This window comes from Pseudopodoces humilis, chromosome 9 (assembly GCF_049639895.1).
Source record: "Pseudopodoces humilis isolate 2021_Gansu_Grassland_sample_001 chromosome 9, ASM4963989v1, whole genome shotgun sequence".
In the NCBI taxonomy this organism is placed as follows: domain Eukaryota; kingdom Metazoa; phylum Chordata; class Aves; order Passeriformes; family Paridae; genus Pseudopodoces; species Pseudopodoces humilis.
The window spans coordinates 24,451,509-24,467,650 of NC_142208.1; the positions used below are offsets into that span (position 1 = coordinate 24,451,509).

The following is a 16,142-nucleotide window of genomic DNA, read 5'->3' on the forward strand; positions in this document are numbered from 1 at the left end:
TGCAAAGACATCTGCTATTCATCTCAGGGGAGGAACTTCAGATCAGGCAATTCACCACAGTTTGGGGAAGAAGACAACAGGGTGAGGTCAATCTTGAGCTGAAGATCCCCCTTCACATGCTGATGAGCAGGAGGTGAATGTGTGGTTTTTTAGAGGACTGTGAGGCCAGCGGTTGAAGCAGAGAATTCAAGGGAATCCTGAAGACTAGTTCACCTGACCTAGGGCAAACTAGTTCAATGTTTCTTTAGCACACTTTCCTCAAATGCAGAATTTTGCAAAAGCTGATATTGATGGTAACCCACTCCTGTAGATCCTGAAGTTGATATATCAGCAAATCAATCTGCTGGTATGCTAGGGGTGTTTGCAGAGGCAAATGGCAGAAAATATGCTGAGAGTCACAACATGAGGCTAAAATCCAGACCTTCTGGCTCCTGTTTTATCCTTAGTGACCTTTCAAAACCACTTTCATACTTCTGCTTCCCTGGTTTTAAAATAAAACCTGTACTTCATATTCTAGCTGAGAGGATTCATGTTTGGGCCATACCTCGAGGTGTACAGTGAAATAAGTCTATAGAAGGGCAATGCAGTACTATTGCCATTGCTAATACTGAATGACTTACATGATGCTTTCTTTCTTTTCAGTATTTTTATTAGGAACAATCCCTGGGAAGATTTTGGTTTCACTAAAAAAAGAAATAAGATAGATTATAGACAGCTAGGGACAAAAATAATCTGTTCCCATGTGGTTTGTGCTATTTAAAGGGACATAATACCTATTCTTGAAAATACCAGTTTCAGAAGACAAACAACTGACATCAGTCAGCATAAAGAAATTTCAAAAAATAGACTTAATACCATTTTCCAGAAGCTTTAGCTGTGCCTGAGATGACCCAGAGTACAGCAGCAAGCGGGTGGAGGCATGCCCTGTGCGACAGAGCGCAGCCATCTCTTCTGCCAGAACACAAGTAGGGAGTAGTTCTTCTAACCAATTTTAGAGGAGGATCTTGGTTTCAAGCCAGGAGGTCGAAGGGTGAACAGAGCAGCACAGTGCTTGGTGCATAGGGAGAGTATTTTGTGCCACTTTCCCACATTTCTGTTCACTGTCCCAGCTGCGGTCAGGTGGGAAAAACAGTGATGCTGTCTGTTCAGCCTGAATTCCAATTCCATGTAATGGGCTGAGTTCTCTCCTGCTGAAGTATCTGGTGGTTGGACAGAAGCCACTGAGCTAACAATGATTGTGCCTCACAATGAACAACAGTTGGAGGAAACAGGCAGAGAGTGGGAATTTGCCCCAAGCACAAGATAAAGCAAGGAAGTCTCATTCCTCCTGCATCCTCCATGACCATCTGCTGGGGGAAGCCGTCTGCTGGAATCCAGGGGTGCAAGGATGGGCTGAGGTGAGCGTGGGGCTGGAGCTGAAGAATGTGTTAGCACAGTCACACAGCTGTGAGTACAGAGATTCCCCAAAATGGGAACCAGGGCAGGATCACTTTTGGTTTGGACACGTTCTGACCCTTACGCAACTGCTGTGAAGCATTGATCTTGTCCTGGTCTACAACCTGGTGGTAATTTAGAGATGTCCAGAAAGTGGAAAATCCTGAGACACATACTCTAGAGTTAGTTTGTGTGTGGTTATATCTTTGTGTTTTGCTCTGGGTCCAGCTAAAACTGCAGCCAAAACATTGGTAAAGACAGAAGCACACGCTGAATTGGTGCTGGTGCTGCCCATACAGTTTCTGTCACTAACAACCAGTGGGAAATCAGTGAGAGATGTCTCAGACACAGCATTCAGAGGGAGATGCTCAGCACTTCATCCACTGCTGTCTCATTTATTCTAAACACTTAAAATGTTGGGGCAACTACAGAGAGAACAAGGCTGAACATAGAAAAGTAAGCTTGCTTTTCTTTTTCTATAATATTAATAGGCATATTATGTAATTTCCTTAGCATACTGATCCAGCAACTCTAGTTACAAGACAGGATGGGATTTCCTTTAGGTCATTCCCCCAAACTGTGAGAGTTGTTATTTCCCTGGCTCACCCACAAACAGAATGGTTTGCTCTTCTGAAATACTAATGTCCAACTGTTGAAAGGTTTTGCCAATCAAAACATTGTGGCCTTACCCCATTTTAATAATCTAAGGCATCAATCTCCCCTTTAGTATTTGTTTGATGTGTTCTGCACCCTGCTGAAATATCCCCTCCAGACCTCCCTGAGCTCAGGCTCTGATTGAAGAGAGATGCTATGCATCAGGCCTGCAGCTTTCTCTCTGAAATATTTAGCAGGGGATGGTGGTAAAATGTATTTATTTTCATGTATTGAGGAAAGATCATATATTCCAGCCTCTTTTTTTTCCATCACTCAGAGATGGGCCTGAGGCCAAAACGGTGCTGCTAAGCTTGTTTTCTATTTAAAACCTTCATTTTTATTAATAACCCTTTACAGCCTACACACCAGCACTGCGGGAGTTGCATTTCCGTGTTATGTCATCGTGAACCGTTATGTATTTAATTCCTGTACCCACAAACCCATATGGACATCATTAAACACGCACCATACAGCATTAAAACTGTGTTCCATAAAGTGTGATTTAGAAAAAAAAAAAGAGCTATGAAGTGGGGATTTCTTTTTTTTTTTTTCCTAAGGTCATGGGAAAACGGAGAAGTAGGGGAGACAAAAAAGGTTCAGCAGTGCTGCAGGTTAGCTCACAGCTTTCCATGCCTGCAGACTGAAAACCCACCCTGCCTTATCCACCACAGAAGATTAATTACCCAGGAACTCTAGGCTGGTGATGATGAATTTCTGTTTGGCAGACTACATAGACAACTTCTACAAAAATTACAGGTTACAAAACAGCAAAAAACCTTGGTGATTTTATTTCTGCCAAGTTAGTTTTCCACAACTTCTCCTTTTCTCCCTAAGAGTTGCCTTTAGCAAGGCAAAAGAGCAGGTTTCCCCATAGTGCTGAGGATCAGTTATCTGGGTCACTAACACATATGTGAGGGTGGCACAGGGTTTGCTCCCAGTTTCTGTTCTAGCCCCAGACTGGCTCATCCTGGCTGTACTCTATGCAAAAATTCAGCAATGAGGCAACTTGTGTAACTTATGTCATCCCTCCGTTATCTCATATGTGGTATTGGGGATGAAAAGATATGGGGAAGGGAGAAAGTGTTAGAAGTAATACATCAGAGAGCAAATAAAACAAATGAACAGAGTACCAGTGGGACAAACAGAAGTATAGAAGTGCTGGGGGAAACAGCACAGAACATATTAAGAAAGAAGAAAACAATACGCAAGGGATGTAAGGATAATGAAAAAAAAACCAAACCAAAACAAAGACAGCTAAAAATGACACAAGAAAAGATATGCCAACATGAGGCAGAGAAGCTGATGCAGTCAGGGATAAAGCAGTCAGGTAAGAAACTAAAAAGAAAGAGATAAGAACAAAGCACAGTGTAAAAATGTCCAATAAAGATCTAGATACATTTGCAGAAAAGGAGACAATAAGCAAATTGCCTATAACACACACTAGACACCTTCCAATGACCTAGTCCATTATACTGGAATGAGACCTGCCAAGCCCTGTTTGATGGATGAATTTCCTCTGATCACAGAGCAAGTGCTGGCTGAAGTGAACAGACCACAGTGCAAATGGTTGCTGACAGGATTTTACAGGAAGCACAGCAAAACAAAGGTGCTCTACATAGCCTCATGCTTATTGCTTTCTCTCAGAGTAGCTGCTTTCCCTTATGGAGACTGTATTAATGCTTCACTGATTTTACAGCTACGCAATTAAAGATACAGATGAAGATACTTATGTAATTGCTTTCATGCCTTTTTTAGTTGGGTTTTGAAATTTTTTAAATGAAAATGTTGTAAAAATAAATGCATAAAAAGAGCATCCATGGCACACACAAATTATTTGCTATATCAAACCTCTAAACTATCAGGCCAGTTAAGCCTTTCTGCTGTTTTGTGATATGGGTGTTTAGGAGTCTATAAGAGTAGATGTTACCCATCCTCATCCTTTGAAAGCTGGTGACTTATTCCAGTTAAAATTGTTGTGTTGGTCCCAAAGCTTTGCTCATGTACTCCATACCTGCCCATCTCCAGGCAAGAAAGAAGAACTAACATGATTTGCAGAGGGGGGCTACTGATGAATGAACCTCCTTTGTATCCCAACCCTCTCCAGAATTTTTCATTCCCATCAAACAAACATACACATGCATACACACACAAATAACGCTGGGTGCACGTGTGCTCTGCTGAATTCAACACAGTTACCCACTGTGTAGAAAACTACCCATGTGCATAAATGTCTGGGGGAGGAGGAGGCTGCTCTGGGGACGAAGCTGACAGCAATTTAATGTTATCTAGCTGCATTACTCTGGAGGTGAAACGTTTTTGACATGTGTCTCTGTTGGGCTGTATCCCACTTCATTCAAAATCAGGAAATTGCTTTGATGTTTTGAAAATAAAGCATTAAAAGAAGAAACAGACGTGACTGGCAAAATAACTTGCAAAGGACCACTAGAGCTGTAAGATGTTAAATGGGTTTATTTTTGTCTGTTTGGGGTAAGTCTTCTTAAACTGATTGTCACATATTCTACTTACACACTTCCATGGCATGTGAGTATATCTGAGCTGAATGAATCTGAAGCGGAGATAAGACGGGAGATTTTCTGAGCATACATTAGGATAGACAAAATCGTGTCAGAAAGCAACATTTGTTTGTTAAAGCCCAAAATTCTCTGTTTGCTGATATTAATTCAATCTTCTCTCAAACACTGTTTATCCTTGCCAGAGATCAGGGCCATAAACCAGGGCTCAGTAGTTTATACGCATGTCCACAAAAAAATTAAATATAAACTACTTGTCAGGAATCTGCAAGGACAAAATTTTCTGATTTATGAGGATGCTGAATGATTGAGCCAAGACTGTATTTGAAAAAAAAAAACAAACCAAACCAATAAAAGCCTTAAGAGAAAGCAGGCAAAAAAAGGAAGAAAAAAGAATACTAATTATATAAATCACTGAAGACTGGCCTTCCATAAGAAGAGGGGGAAAGGGACTGCTCTTATGATGCCTATTTCATCCCTTGCCTAACAATCCAAAAGCACATAACTTTCAAAGAACTGCATTCTTTTTCACAGGCTGGAAGCACCACAAAGCATCCTTCATCAGCCTGGCCTTTTGGCTGTTCTCCTCCAAATGCAAATGCTACATCTGGAAAAAGCAGTAATCCTCTCTCCTGCCTGAAAGCCTCCTTTTATCTCCATTCTCCTCAGAACTCCTACTTCTTGCAACTACTCACTCTGACATACTACTTTATTGAAGGGATTCAAGGCTTTCTGCTCATCTGCTGAACGTCTGCCTCTTATTAAAACCCCAGCTCACCTTTGGAGTTCTCTCACTGGCCAGCACAGGTCACCCTGTCCTTCCTCAGCCAAGCATCTGTAACACAACCCCCTCCTGAACACTCAGATGAGCAGGATAACAATGAACATTAACAGAAGCTTATTTATCAGGGCTGGCAAGAAAACCATCTCATTAGCTGGGATGGCCCGTGCAGCTCAGCCACGGGGGCTGCTCCACCCCTAGGGGATGACACTGATGCATCAGGAGCATTACTAACACATCCCACAGAGCCCTGCTTTGTGCATTGAGATGGCAGCAAACAATACGAGAGCTTTCCACTGACCTCTCCCTGCAAGAGTTTACAGCTGCTCGCAGCATTTCTGCAGTTCTACCCCTTGGCTTCACTGCACAGATGTGTGTGGAGGTGAAGGAACTAAGCCAGACACAGCAAGATGCCTCAGCATCCAGGTCACTGGCTGCGGGCACTGCAGAGCTGATGTGCAAGCTGGAGAACATTGTCACTGGGACTACAGAAAGTGCTCAGTTCTCTTACTCATACACCACCCAAATGTAGGAGCTGTGTTGCTAAAATGTAGGAAAAAATGTAGAACACTGGCAAGATATACCAGTTGCCACTACAAGAGTAAATGCTGCCCCAGTTACATTTTACATTTGCCCTTATTTTGAGGGGTTGATGACAGCCTTTCACCCCACTTTCTTCTCCTGTGTTCTGAATAGCTGAACTAATTTTCCTCACTTGGGATGAAAATTCATGGCGCCACTGCCAGTGTCACAGTCCTGTGGCTGGGCTTTTTCGCAGTGAAACCCTTCCTTGCTCCTCTTTTCCTTCCCAAATATTCTGAGTGTCCCAACCAAGGGTTGCACCAGGCCTTACACTTCAATGCATCCACGAGCTCTTTTTCGGCTTGCCAGATTATGGCACAGGAGAAAGGAATCATGCACATGGCTGATGCTTTCCCAGAGCTGCCCACTAGAAGAACTGAGGAATTATGTAGGCAGCACCAGACACCCCACAGGACTGCCAGAGACAAATCAAGTCCCAACCCAGAGACCTGGGCACCACTGCAGAAGGGGTCACTTACAAAGCTGCCTGCCAGATGTCTCTGTACATGTTTGTTCACTCCACAGCCATCCTGCTGCTCAGTAGGGCCAATGAAAACCATTTGATTTCAGGGATTTAGGACCACACTTCAACAGGAGCTAAGAGGTTCATTTTTGGTTAAATGTTTCCATGAAAAGAAAGCTCCTCTTTTAGTCAGATCAATCAGTAGAGGATAATCCACATAACCACAAAATAGTGGATTTTGAAACAAGATTAATTTAATTTTAGCATCCTCAAGAACTGTGAAGCTTCCCTAGCAAGAGAGGATGATGTTGGTGAGGTTCTAACCTTAGGAAAAGGACCAGCTATCTATCCAATGGGCAGCAGCAGAGACAGCAGCATTACCAATTCACCAGTGCACCAGGAGAGCTTCAAGCCTCTGATGAACACTGTCTCTGGCATGAGTCACTCACACTTCACTCCTGGTATGCTTGGATGGGAAAGGAAGAGGTTTATCTTTTAGATATGGTGCCCCAGCCATTCTAATCCTACAGCTGTTGCCACGGTTGACTTCTTAAAAAGCAGAATAGACTTTTTTTGTCCCCAACATTCAACATTTTCTTCTTCTTTTATATTTTAAGCATTAGCTATCTCAGGTTACTGGTGATTTTTTGTGGTGGTTCCCAAATGAGCCTGAACTGCTCCGATTTTTCAAACCCACAAGACTCTAATTGAAAGCAAATGTAATCAGACATATACAATGTTCTGAGGTTCACCACAGTGCACTGCAGTCAGCATTACTGGAGTGCCTATTAAAACTCCTTGGAGCTGGGAAGCAAATACAGCTTGCAAGAATCCAGCAAATAACCAGCATTTATTAGATTATACTAAAGTATTGCAAAGCCACAGTCAATCCTCTATTCACTATATATCCAAGGTCTGTTTAAATGAACATCTTCCTGATCTTAGGCCAATTGCTTTAAGAGATGAACAAGGAAACAAGGAAAGAATTCTACGTCTAACACAGCGATTCTGCAATCCTTACATCAGTGTCAATCTCAAATTGTCCACTACTGTCAGCAGGGTCATTCCAATCAAACTCTGGCGTAACTGGAAAAAAGAAAGAGGCCCAAAACCAAAGGGTATCTTTGAACCCAGACACACAGCTCTAGCTGGTGATAAGCAGTAGCAAATCCCTTCCATAAAACTCCCAAACAAGATGCAAAAAGAGGGGAGGAGTGGTGTGATTGGGGGTGGGGGGGTGTAGTTAATTGAATTCCCACTGCCTCTTGAGTCTGCACTTAAAAGCAGGTCTAGGGCTATCTGTGAAATTTCAATTAAATCAAAAGCTTTGATAACATGATAAGTCATTCCAGAGTTTGGAGTCTAAACACGTTGTTATTTGATCCTCTGCTTGTGTTTCTGGGAACAGCACGCATGAAAAACAGTCAGCAGCAGACCAGTCAGGAAGATGGAAAGGGTGGAAATGAATCTACTAATAGATCACTGTGTCTCCTTCAGCCAGAGCCACTTGAGGTCTGGTATTTTTTTATATATACAGAGTCCTAAAGGCACCCCATTTCTCAAGAGACAGAAGACAGAGCAAAAGAGATCACCTCGGACATGTGCAGCACCCGAGGGCATGGCTCCCTACTGCCACAAAAGTCGTTTTTTACCCCAGGCTTGCTATAAACAAGATTTTTACCTGCAATAGCATTGGGAGCTGAATGCAAATCTCTGTGACAGACACAAAACATTGAGCCCCCTGCATGTAATGGAATAGATTTCTAGCACAAACTCTTTGGTGGCCCAAGATGAACATCTAAAGACAGGTACACTGAAAAATAATAATATGATTCAACCAAAACCTACTTCTCATCTCAAAAAAATGCAGGAGAGGCAGCAGCTCTCCAGAGAGACGTGACTTGCTTTACCTGTTGTTCAGCACCCTTTGATTGCTAAGGCTTCCTCCTCTCTCTTCAGAGGCAACTGCTGGATGCAAAGGGCAGTGCCAGAGACTCTCAAAGTCCTGTTTACTGAGGAACATCACCTCTACTTACCAGTGTGTAGACAGCAATGCTTCACCTTAAATAAATGTGAGATTTGAACTCCACCTGACCTGTGGTGCTCAACAGCATTAAAACACATTGTAAGCAATGCCCTCCCTTGTCACATAGAGTACAGTAAAACCCTGTCAAATGTAATGGGATGCCTTACCTTGCCCCCAAACAATTCAAAATCACACACAGAGTCACACTAGACATGTGTAGGTATGTGTACATGAGAAAAACACTCCTTTTATTACCAGTGAAGCTACTGATCCTCAACATTACTAAAAACAAAGGGACTCTTCAGACAAACAATGTCAAAATTAGACAGCAATCAACAATAGGCAGAGCAGACCACTGAAAAATCCCATCTGACCCCAGGAACCACTGGGGAGTAACTTATCATCCTGACAGCAACCACCCCATTGAGCATGTCTATCCCTAGTGTCCTCCTCTTCAGAGTGAAAGATCTTCATTACACAATAGTGCGACCATATTATAGACACAGCAACGACGAGCTGCGCTCTTTGTGATATAATCATATTTGCAATGTAAGCTGCCTATTCTTGCTTTCCAGAGATGTGACACACAGAGGACAAGACAGGCTAAACTCAAATCTGTCATGTTAGTGAATAGAAAACTCCACCCCAGCTCCTCCTGCATGGCAGGTGATGAGTCAATGGTGACAGTGTGCAATTAACCTGCCAGCAGGGGCTCACCAGAGCAAGAAACCCAGATAAGAAAAGGAAGCCCCCATCCCTCATCCTCTCCTCAGTTCCAGGCATATCCACAAAGAACATCAGGACCAGACTCTACTCTTCCTCATGGAGATAAAGATCTCTTTTGTGTTTATCAGTATGGGCAACTCAACCCTCCGGGCTGCAAACCAAGCATCACCTGCCTTTAAATAGAGAACTCCAGAAGATCCGGTGGCATTGAGCCAAAACTCTCTAGAAGTGCGTGTTCAAGGATAACTGGTACCTCAAAACCTTCACAACGATCTTGATAATCTCTGAATCCAGTTATTTCAATTACCTGCCTCATTAGGCCAGGTTTCCCCCACTGCCACAAACTAATAAAGTTACTGTTTTGACTTTCTAACTGGTTTTGCATCTAGGAGCACCAGCAGAACAAGCTTTCCTGACAGATTTTGGAAGCAATGTTTCTTCCAGCATGAAGTGATGATTTTTTAAAACAAATTGTTTTTGTAACTGGTCATTTCTAAAACTGTACTATGGAAAGAATGGGGTTTCTTTAACAGAATCAAATCCTCTTAGCAAATCTCTGAAACCAAACCTCTGCAATCATTCTGCACGTAGAGCCAGGAGACGCAAGAGGCCTTTCCAACATCAAAAAGCAAATCAATGAGACAGTAAGAGCAGATTTCCCAGTGCCCTGCATTAACCGCTCAGCTTCCCCAGAAAGAAGAAATTTTATCATTTAAGTTAAGCAGTAAGCAAACTATTACTTTCTAGTCTACAAAAGAGGCATTGGCAAATTATCAACAGTGACTGCTCTTTTAGGATATGAGAAAAATTACTGGACAAAAAAAAAGCGCTTGAGCCAACAGGTTTGGCATTTAGTTTTTCTAAAGGCAACATCTCTGCATTTCAACACGCCTCTCAGTCACTACTCTTCTACAGTGAAAGAAAAAAAACAATTGCTTTGAATTTGTGCTCATAAACAGTGAACTTTAACTAGCACTGACACTCTTGTGTTTCACCCAGCAAGGTAGTGTCCAGAGCTGCTGCTGAAGCTGCTGGATGTTGGCAGAGCTCTAATCTCATTCTCATACTGATGAATTTCGAGTAAGTCTGTTTATTCTTAATCCATCCTGTGCCCATGACAGCATCCCACTTTTAAACCCTGCAGCCTGCTTATAACCAATCCAGGCAAAAGCTATTTCTGTACACTTGGCTGCCAGTGCCAAGTGTCAGTATATTAAACTGTCTTTGCTCCTCTCAGCTCTGTGTCCTTTCACAGTCAGGCCACAACCCAAATGTGATACCCAAGGCAAGGGATAAAAGCTCATGTTGCTCCAGCTGCCATTTTTCTAAGGTTTTTTTCTGTTTGCTGAACCTATTTCATTTAGCATGCTTTCCGTTTTCCCAGAGGTTTATTATTTGATATTTATCTACATGTAATTTATTTTTTAATTTTCTGAAAGAGTAGCAAAAAAGATTCCAATCTTTTCTCAGGAAGTCTGAGTTATTTGTTGGTATCACCAATGCTGAGGCCAGTAGCAAATTTCAATACCCTCCATTTGATACTCCAGTCCAAATCAGTTTATATGCTACAAACAAAAGGGAAAGTACCATGTGAAACTAAAGAAGATAACGAGTAATGAATCTGTTATTTCCTTTTTTCCATTCCTGCATTGACTTAGTTTATTTAAGATAATGATCTCCAAGTGAGACCTTCCAGAGATCATGAGCACTGATGGAAGGCAGCGCTCACAGGGGGAACCACAGCCCCACCTGATAGTGGCTGTGTCCCAGAGACCAAGCTCCTATTCTCCGGGTCACAGGGGCACAACTGGGGATCAGCCACTCTTGCCTCCTCTATTCCTGGGCTGCCTGACCTCTCAAAGCCACAGACTGTGACAGTCCCATGCTGTGAGCAGGATACTGTAAAGCACTTCTGAGATCCAAAAGCCAAAGAAACATTTTTTCCACAAATTTAGGTGCTGAGGCCAAACACTACTTATCAATGCAGCCCTAAACCAAGCACGTTTCAGAAAATAAACACAGCTGCTCTACTACACTGAGATGCTCACAGAACTGTGGTACCTAATTCCCAGGGAAATGAGTGAGAGCTGTGTGAAATTAGCAGTACCAAGCAAGGCTCCTGGCAATAACAGCCCTAACACATTATTGCATCCTTAGCTACCTAAATCTCAGTGAATAAGTAATTCTTTGAGAATATTAAATTTTTCTTCCTTTCAAGACAGTGGGTTTTAACTGCTTTATCCTGTCACAATCTTTAATCAGAACTTTTCTCACTCAGTGCTTCATAATTTACTTCCCAGGTAAAAAAAAATATCAAAGAAAAAGAAAACCTCTTTCTCTTTTCTAGTCTTGCATTTCTTAGGGAAATTAATTTCCATTCTGTCTCTCTCAAGTGGAACAGATTTCCCAAATAAAATGTGTGCACTGAGCAGTCACAGTACCAGTGCCAAGTTCAGACTGTAATTTCAGTTGTCATAAACTGGTGCTGACCACATTCCTAAATGATGTGGAAATTATCTGTATTGTAAGTCCTGTAAGAAAAATCAATCACAAAAAAAGAACATCAGCTTTCCTCATAGCACATCTGCTCAGAGACTCAGCTGTCCAATGTACTGGGAAACAGAGCTCAAAAGCAATAAAGTATAAGTGAAATATAAGCAATTAAATATAAGGGATAAAATGTAAGAGAAAATAGTTTCATAATAGCAAACAAATCAGAATAAATACAGATAATTCACACATGAAAAATTTTCCTCCTCTACCAATAGGTAATTGAATTGTTATTACAGAACAGATCTGGGAAACGGAAATAATTGTACATAGACACAGTCATGCTTATGGATAGAAAATCGTGTATTAGGGAGCTGTGCTTTAGCACCAATATGTTCATAAACTTAAGCAGCTTCCTTAACATGGTCACTCCATTGCCCTGGCTATTTCTGTTCAGCATCCATATCAGGAATTTGCAATACATGAAGAATAAGAGGAGAATCCAGCTTCCGTTCAACAGTGGCTGCCTGGCATCAGAGCATCCAAGTGTTACGCCAATATTTATTTGCTAGAGATATGATCAGTAAAACTCATGACTACAGACCACAATAGAGCATTTCTGTTCTTTAGTAAAGGCACCTTCAGCATTAACTCCATTTTCTACATGAACCCTCATAATATGTTATACACCTGTAAGTCCCCTAGCTTTTCTGGATTTGCATATTGTTTGAAAATTGCTTTATGATTCTTACAGGAAAATTATTCTCAGATATTGAACACTGCTTTAAATTCAGCTGCTAATATCATTACTAGTGGTTTAAACAGAAATCTTGTTTGAGCCTGCATGCATTTCTGCAGGGGGAAGTATTGGAGAACTGAATCCTTGGCTCTTGATCTGCTCTTTAGACTGGATCTAGACACAAAGGAAAAACAAACTCTCACAAGAGTGGTCTGGCTGTGATATTTTGAAACTTGCTGCAAAAAAGCCCTAAAACCACTAAACCATATGCAATGCCTGATTGATTAATCCTACTTTTTTGTATATTTCTGTTATTTCTAGTAAAATAGAATCATTAAAAAAATTGGTTTCTGAGATTTTGTTTGTTGACTGTGAGCCCTGGCCTGACCTCAGCCTTGAATTTAAATCCCCAGCAGAAATCTGAAATTAATCTACCTCTGGTTTAGTTATCAGTAATTATAATTATTAACAGAAGTATCCAGTAAATGAATGGTTTTCAGTGACATGGTGTTTATTTAGAACAAGGGATAAATAAAAACACACTTCCTTCTTACCTCACAGTGTCTTTTCCCATGGCAGTGCAGGACCTGGCTGTTCTGTGGGCATGGTAAAGAACACAAGCCCAGCCATGTGTCTACATACACGGGTGTTTGCCCAAACAGTAAAATGCCACATATTGGAAACATAAGCAGTTAAGAACTGCTCCTCCTGTACCAGGGCTGATGCTTTGAAGATTGCTTTCCGTGTGGCTAATCCAGGGGGTGGAGCGAGAGCAGTTGAAACAGCTGCCCTGGGAACACAGGCACTGGAGCTCCCAAGGCTGCTTGGCACATCACTGCTCTCATGGCCCGCCAGCTCCCCTGCAAAAGCCATGCTTTCACCATGTGAAACAGCCTGAGAATGCTCCCAGACCATTCCACACAGGATTTAGTGCCTATGGTCTCTCTCATGCCACATGGAGGAAACCTGCTGTTGGGAGCTATCTGGCCTGGAGCTATCTCCACCAGCTGGAGCAGGCTCAGAGGAGACTGTCAGCCAGTACAAATGCTGAGATTTCTTGAGACATCTCTCCAGCTCTCTGCCTGTGAGCTGCTGTACCCAGGAGAGATTTAATGGGCTGGAAGAAATACCTTCTGCCTATTGTCACAGGACCCGAAAGCCTGGACCATCACCAAAACAGGAAACTGAAAACCTAAGCCGTGAATCCAACCGAACAAATTGGCCGGATTATTACAGCATTGGGAAAGCCCAGCTTTTATTACAGCTGGATTGTGTGCTGCTCAGCACTGCGGGCAGTCGGAGCACGGCAGCAGTAGGAAATTACTCTGTAGGGAGCAGCCAGTGAGCCAAACACGGCACAAGCCCGTGTTTTGTTGTTTAGGACCGCACAAAGAAGCGGGGAGGAGGCAAAGGTAGGGCAGATGAAGGGTTGCAAGGAAGAAGACAGCAATACATTTGTAAAAGTGCCTAAGGAACTACAGGGGAATTTCGGCACCTTTCAGGACAATAGGAACAGAAGTGAAGAGCTCAGCTTTGCGGATGAATTAATGCAGCAACATAGATCAGTGCACCATTGCAAGCCATGGCTCAGCAGTTAAAGGCATGGATACCTCTCTGCATATCCCTAGACATTTCTGTGTCTCCTCTGTCGAAGTATAAGATGCCATGTATTTCTGTCTGGAAGCACATGCTTAAGCCACTGACATGCAATAACTCAATGGACTCTCTGGGCTCAACAACCCAAATGCCCGTGGGCTTAAGGTTACACTACTGAAAATTAGTTAGTTAATTAGACCCTAGGTCAGGCATTGTCTTATGAGACCAAGCTGCTGCAGAAAAACTGAGCAGTTCAATATAAAGCTAAATATCATCTCATTGTGCACAGAGAGGAGACATGAAGGCAGCACAAGTAATTCTGTTTGCTGCCCCTTGGTGGCTGAGTCACTTGCTTATTGTTCTTTAACCCAGCAAGCTGAATGCCATGTCTATGCTGACAGATCAACATACAAACCACCTCTGTGCTGAGGGCTAAAAGAAGCAGCTGAAGAAATAGATAAAATAATTAGGATAGTCTAGATGCCTCCAGGCTACAGCCCTACCTCCAGTGAGAGGAATGATGAACCATGAGGTCCAGGGAAGACTGAATTCACAGGGCTTGGGTACCACTGGCTCACTGTTTCTGGAGGGGCTTGGCAGAGTAACAAAACAAGGGAATAAACTGGGAATTCTCTGGAATTGTGCTCCTTCCTACAGTGCCTGCTGAGGTTCAGAATCACCCTGGAGGTGTCCTTCCCCCAGACCCTACACAGTGGTCCAGTGAGCCTCAAATCTCCTCCCTTTCCCCTTAGTTCACAGAAGAAAAACACTAAGATGTTTCCGTTGGCTTTTACATCATCTTTTTGTAGAGACTAATCTTCAGTTTCAACAATACATCTTTTGTGAAGCACTCCCAGCAGAAACCTTAGACACCTTCCCTAAAATCTGTTTGCTTACAGAAGACGAGGTAGGATTTGTTTAAACCCAGCTAGATTAATGTCTTGCAGACATTAGTGAAGTGAGATTTAATCAGGTTATTGCTCTACATTTTCCAGGGAAATAAATCACACTTATTACTAGGCTGGAATAGGATGCAAGGCTTGGGCTGAGAACATTAAGTCTTTTTTGTTTTTCCAGGGGGGAGTGAAAGGATAACTTGAAAATTTCTGCAAGGCTGTCAAACAGGCCCTCTAAGACTTTGAGAAGGGACAAGGACACAAGCCATAATGGTTGGTGTATGTCTGGGGGTGGGCCTGGGTCCATCTCCTGCCTTGCAGAGGTGCTGTAGAATCTGCATCAGTACAGAAAGCAGACGGGAGTTCCACTGAGATCCTCCAAGTGAACTGTTCCATAACTCTTGGGACTTAACTCCTCCTCTGGGTGTCTGTCTCTGCCTGGCACACAAGGATGTGTCTTTGCGTCACAAATGGGGTGTTGTGGGATCAAGCAAACTTTGCAAACCTACTTACAGACCTTAAATGGAAACTGTGATAACCAGCAGGTTTCAGAGCATGACAGGCTTATTTTGTTGCAATGTTTTCTAAGTTTACAATATGTGTTTAACAATGAGCAAGCAACTATATTTATTCTCACCAAACATTTTCTTAAAACGAGGCTAGATAGGAAATAAAAAAGCAGCTTTTTATCCAGACTTTTGATTTAAAACTGCTCTTTCCTTCTTTCATGAAACAAAAAAAGACTTTTACTCTCAGCGATGCTAGCAGTGTTTTCTTTAGTAAACATGTTAATACACCTCCTTGTACAAATGCAAGCACGTGCAAGAAAAAGTCTGGAAAATCCAGTTGCAAAGGTCCTCACTCCTTTTCACCAGCACGGGAGCAGACAGCTGAAGCCAATACAAATCTTTCTGATAAACTACAGGCTTGCATGTGCTGAAGTGCCCAAAGCCCATAAGCTTTGCATCCATTTCCCCTTGTCCAGTGGGTTGTGCAAACATGGGAAAAAGCAAATTACAGTAACACAGCCTGCAATCAAGTTTCAAATCATGCAACAAAACACAATGAGACCAAGTCAAAATCTTACTGCAGAGTACAATGAAATATATCCTGTTTGGGATGAAAGAGAAAAAAAATACCAGGCAAGGCAGCACTGCTGCTTGTAAATACCTTCCTGCCACTGCTTTCTCTGGATAAATTAGTCTTATGAACCCTAACTGCATC

General features: G+C 42.4%; 1 protein-coding gene across 5 annotated transcripts in view; it reads right to left on the minus strand.

Annotated features, from left to right (window-relative positions):
- The window catches only part of SH3PXD2A (SH3 and PX domains 2A), a 247,803-nt gene that overhangs the window by 125,174 nt on the left and 106,487 nt on the right, over positions 1–16,142 (minus strand). The window lies entirely within an intron of this gene.